This window comes from Limulus polyphemus, unplaced genomic scaffold (genome assembly GCF_000517525.1).
Source record: "Limulus polyphemus unplaced genomic scaffold, Limulus_polyphemus-2.1.2 Scaffold5155, whole genome shotgun sequence".
Classification (NCBI taxonomy): Eukaryota; Metazoa; Arthropoda; class Merostomata; order Xiphosura; family Limulidae; genus Limulus; species Limulus polyphemus.
This window is the reverse complement of record NW_013670765.1, coordinates 48,246-54,383: the sequence shown is the minus strand read 5'-3', so window position 1 is coordinate 54,383 and position 6,138 is coordinate 48,246.

The window sequence follows — 6,138 nt, the reverse complement described above, 5'->3', positions numbered from 1 at the left end:
GTAAATTGTGTAAATTATGTAAATAATGTAAATTTTGTAAATAATGTAAATTATGTAAATTGTGTAAATTATGTAAATAATGTAAATTATGTAAATATTGTAAATTATGTAGATAATTTAAATTATGTAAATTATGTACATAATTTAAATAATGTAAATTATGTAAATGCTGTAAATTATGTAAATAATGTAAATTATGTAAATAATGTACATTATGTGAATAATGTAAATTATGTAAATAATGTAAATAAGTATTACAAACGTAAAATTATCTAATTTTATATTTGAATTCAGCGAAAAATGAATCAAAATTGTAATTAAAATTATCGGTAGAAATTTAATTAATGGACACAGTTTAATTTTTCATTGAATTTAATCACAAAATGAAATCATTTTTACTATTTCCAAACCTTTTTTCGCTTATGGGAAGGCCGCGATTTGGAGGGCTACGTTAACAGAAGCGTGTACGTATGGCCAAGAATACAACATCGCCAGTTGAATATCAAGTATTCAAAGCTGCCAGGTAAAATCTATAAGGTCGATATCTAGCGTCATGGACCAGTTCGCTACTATTTTATGCAGCCTATCACAAAGTCCCACGCTGCACGTGGCTGCCCTGCCCCTGCTGTGCTTGCTTCTCTGCAGTGTATACTAAACTTCCGAACAGGCTGCGTGATCACTAAAGAAGAATGGATAGCAGACCTGCCTGCCAGCCGTGACGACACCTTCGTGCCGCCGGGTAAAGCTCCCATGACTAAACCGTCTAGCCCGTGCCTTTCGAAACGTTTGACGTGTGGAACTTAAAATCATAATCGCATAATTTAGATTTGGAGTAAAATATGATGGTTAACACAAGAGACGTAATGTAGCTTAACTTTTATTAAGTTATATTATCAATGTTAAGAAAACGTGAGTCGATAAAAACTTAAACAAAGGTAAGTCAATAGCTTACGTCACTAAGTACAGACGTTTCTGGAGTTAATATTAAAATCTAACGTCATTACGTACTAAAGTTTTTTTTTGAGTTAATATCAATATCTAACGTCATTACGTACGGGCGTTTGTTAAGTTAATGTCAATATCTAACTGAGTAGGAACATTTCTGGAGTTAATATTAAAATCTGACATCATTACGTACTAAAGTTTTTTTGGAGTTAATATCAATATCTAACGTCATTACGTACGGGCGTTTGTTAAGTTAATGTCAATATCTAACTGAGTAGGAACATTTCTGGAGTTAATATTAATGTCTAACTGAATATAGTATTCCTTGAAGAAATGTCAGTGTATGATTAACTAAATACGGACGTTTCTGGAGTTAATGTCAATATCTAATGTCACTAAGTATTAACGTTTCTAAGTTCATGTCAGTATCTAATGTCACTAAGTATGAACGTTTCTAAGTTAATGTCGGTATCTAATGCCACTAAGTACGAACGTTACTAAGTTAAAGTCAGTATTTAATGTCACTAAGTATTAACGTTTCTAAGTTAATGTCAGTATCTAATGTCACTAAGTATGAACGTTTCTAAGTTAATGTCGGTATCTAATGCCACTAAGTACGAACGTTTCTAAGTTAAAGTCAGTATTTAATGTCACTAAGTATTAACGTTTCTAAGTTAATGTCAGTATCTAATGTCATTAAGTATGAACGTTTCTAAGTTAATATCAGTATTTAATGTCACTAAGTATGAACGTTTCTAAGTTAATGTCGGTATCTAATGCCACTAAGTACGAACGTTTCTATGTTAATGTCATTATCTAATGTCATTAAGTATGTACGTTTCGAAGTTAATGTCAGTATCTAATGTCATTAAGTATGAACGTTTCTAAGTTAATGTCAGTATCTAATGTCACTAAGTATGAACGTTTCTAAGTTAATGTCGGTATCTAATGCCACTAAGTACGAACGTTTCTAAGTTAAAGTCAGTATCTAATGTCACTAAGTATCAACGTTTCTAAGTTAATGTCAGTATCTAATGCCACTAAATATGAACGTTTTATAATACTGTACTTGGAATCAAAAATTGAAGTTACAACCGTGTCTTTGATATTGCTTGTAAATTTTTCGCTGTAACATTATATATCTCAGTAACACCTACACAAACACGTATATATATATAAATTGGGGAGAATGTTATTGATATTTTTACACCATTAGCTTAGGCTTGATGTAAAACTAACACCATTTAAAAAATAATAATTAACTAATGGTTTTATTACAGACTCGAAAGGAAATCACGGGCTTAGACAACTAGACAGTTTTTTTTAATGACAGAATTTGTGATTATAATAAAAGACGCTAAGTTTAAGGGAGTTGCTACTGAACGGCACATCCCTACTCATGTAATATCATTTTAAAAAGTTTATTAAATTATGTTGAGCAGCAAGTCTCATACTCAGTGGAGTCATGTTGAGCGGCACATCTCATAGTTTAAGTCGTGTTCAGCGGCACATCTCATAGTTTAAGTCGTGTTCAGCGGCACATCTCATAGATTAATTCGTGTTCAGCGGCACATCTCATAGTTTAAGTCGTGTTCAGCGGCACATCTCATAGTTTAAGTCGTGTTCAGCGGCACATCTCATAGTTTAAGTCGTGTTCAGCGGCACATCTCATAGTTTAAGTCGTGTTCAGCGGCGCATCTCATAGTTTAAGTCGTGTTCAGCGGCACATCTCATAGTTTAAGTCGTGTTCAGCGGCACATCTCATATTTTATGAAATCATGCTGAGCGGCCCATCTTATAGTCTATGAAGTCATGATGAGCTGTAAATCCCATATTTTATGAAGTCACGATGAGCTGTAAATCTCATATTTTATGAAGTCACGATGAGCTGTAAATCCCATATTTTATGAAGTCATGTTCAGTGGCGCATCCTCTGCTTCATTATGTAATATTGACTGGTGTATCTCATATTTTGTAAAATCATGTTGAACAACGCATCTATTTTCACGTTGAACTGCACATCTCGTGTTTTATGATAATATATTAAGCGTTTTACATCACTAACTATTTCATACCATATGTCTAATAAATGTTATATTTAAACCTTTCTGTGCAGTTTTAGGATATTTTGTCTTTTTTTTTCTTCTTTTTTTTTCTTTTTTTGTCTACACGAAAAGCATAAAAAATAAGTCATTAAATGTATATTATTGATGAGATTTATGTGACTCTAGGTAAGAATTAGAATAACAATCCATTACAATATAACCAACATCTAACAATTGTTTATCCAAAATGCCCGCTATCCTTCTCATTTTCACAGTAATCAATAGGACTGGATGGTGAGCCTAACCGTAACCAACTAAAAATCTAAGCAGACAGCTCAGAACAACGCGGTGCCTATCTCGATATAAATATTTCTGTTTATCTTGTTTGGTTGTGAATGTCGTGCAATACAACAGTTCTGTACGCTTCACTGCTTCGGACCGATACGAAACGTTCAGGATCAGAAGATATGGACCGTTTTATAACTTATCTATTAGCTACCCGGTTTTAGTTTTATTGGCGAGTTGTCCTTCAACCCATCGGAACCTTATTGTAAATACAATCATCAATAGTCATGGATTCCAAATACAACTTATATGCCGCTTTGTTCTTCAGTTCAAGTTTATATGTTACAATATTTCAATTGATTTCCATATCATTTTTTTTTAAAATTACTACAATATTCAAACGTTATTGAGTTGTCAAGCTTAAAACTTCGTTAAAGCAGTGTAATTCTGGTAGTTATTACACCATTATTATATGTTTTATATATTACAACGTTTATTTAAAGTCATTTTGAAGTTATCCCTAAATGTGCAATTGCATTATTTTTGTTATTTATTCGATAATAATCGTTTTATTTTACTTCAACATCTCTCTTTTCAACTTCAGTTATACGAGTAAATCTTAGTAAGACCGTATTTTGTTTGTGATACTAAAACTGATCTGTTCTCGTGATAAAAACGTACTTTTTCCTCATGACCTCCGTTCTTTCAATCAAATGTACAGGTTTTCTGATGTAACGAGTGCGTCTTCAAAAGTACCACGTGTTGACCTTTTTCACCTAAGTTATAAAACTTTTAGAACAAGATTAATAATTTATTTTCAATATGTAGAGAGTTTTACACAAAAAGAGGACGTCGGTTTAGAACCAAATAATCCGATGTTTGATAATCACTGGGAATTTTCAAACTCAAGTGATGTAGTATTGTTCTTATTGAAATTATCACAAGCATAAGGTGATCTTAAGTTTCACTTAAATGTTTCCTAGCACCAAAATCTGTTGGCTACTGTTAACGTCCTATTGTACAACATGTTGGCTACTGTTAACGTCCTATTGTACAACATGTTGGCTAGTGTCAACGTCCTATTGTACAACATGTTGGTTAATGTTAACGTCCTATTGTACAACATGTTGGCTACTGTCAACGTCCTATTGTACAACATGTTGGCTAGTGTTAACGTCCTATTGTACAACATGTTGGTTAGTGTCAACGTCCTATTGTACAACATGTTGGCTAGTGTTAACGTCCTGTTGTACAACATGTTGGTTAGTGTTAACGTCCTATTGTACAACATGTTGGTTAGTGTTAACGTCCTATTGTACAACATGTTGGTTAGTGTCCCAATGTGTTCCAGAACTTGAGAAATGCATTAGCTAAGTGATTCCAAACCAAAACAAAAGAAATCTGCAACGTGAAGAATAAATAGAGGCAGAAGAAGGTTTTTTAACTTACTTTTAAACGCTGAACGACAAGATTGAATTCCACAAAGGAGTATTCATGATTTATAGTAACGTTGCAAGAATGAATGGTAGGTCATAAAGTACCTTCTTAACACAAGAATGAGTTATAGGTCTTAAAGCCCCTTCTTGATATAAGAACAACTAATAGGCCTTAGAGCCCCTTCTTGATGCAATAATGAGCCTTAAAGTTCCTTCTTGCTAAAAGAATGAGTGATAGGCCTTAAAATCCTTTCTTGATAGAAGAATGAATGATAGGCCTTAGAGCCGTTCTTTATGCAAGAATGGGTTATAGGCCTTGGAGCTCCTTCTTGATGAAAGAATGAGTGGTAGGCCTTAATGCCCTTCTTGATACAAGAGTGAGTTGTAGGACTTAAAGGCCCTTCTTGATACAAGAGTGAGTTGTAGGCCTTAATGCCCTTCTTGATACAAGAGTGAGTTGTAGGACTTAAAGACCCTTCTTGATAGAAGAGTGAGTGGTAGGCCTTAATGCCCTTCTTGATACAAGAGTGAGTGGTAGGCCTTAATGCCCTTCTTGATACAAGAGTGAGTTGTAGGCCTTAATGCCCTTCTTGATACAAGAGTGAGTTGTAGGCCTTAATGCCCTTCTTGATACAAGAGTGAGTGGTAGGCCTTAATGCCCTTCTTGATACAAGAGTGAGTTGTAGGCCTTAATGCCCTTCTTGATACAAGAGTGAGTTGTAGGACTTAAAGACCCTTCTTGGTCAAATAATGATTTATAGGCTTATAGCCTCTTCTTGATGTAGAAATGAGTGATTGGTTTTACATCCCCTTTTTGATGTCAAAATGAGTAATGGGTTTTAGATCCCTTCTTGTTGCAATAATAGGCCTTAGAAACATTATTTCACAACACCGAAGTCAATGTAGTCCCCTTCATCTTTACATACTTTTCGAAATCCATTAATCGTACAGAGACATGGACTTCTGAGGGCCCATTTGAGCAGCCCCCATACACAGAAGTCCAAGAAAGATGTCTTTGAATAGCACAGCGTCAGTTCCATTCGTATTTGCATCTTGCAGAGGAACAGAAATAATGATTTTGATGTATATCTGGATATTTTGAAGTCCTACCTCAGTTACATCCAACCTGTCCAAAGACGGCTTCTTCTCACGGTACAGTGGTGTCACCTGGAGATCAATCTATCAGTAGATAGAGTTCATCTTGACACCATTGTATCTGCAATCTACAATCACCCTAAAAACCTTGGAATAACTTTCGCTACGTCCCAATTTTGGCAAGATTAAAATAAAGTACTCACATTTTTTTGCATATATTCCTCGTCCATTGTGACGACATACTTTTTTTATCACATTCCAGATTACCGCTCGTACAGCTTTCGGCACGTGGTCTTCCGTTCGGCTATGTGCTTTACGAACATAGCTGTTTT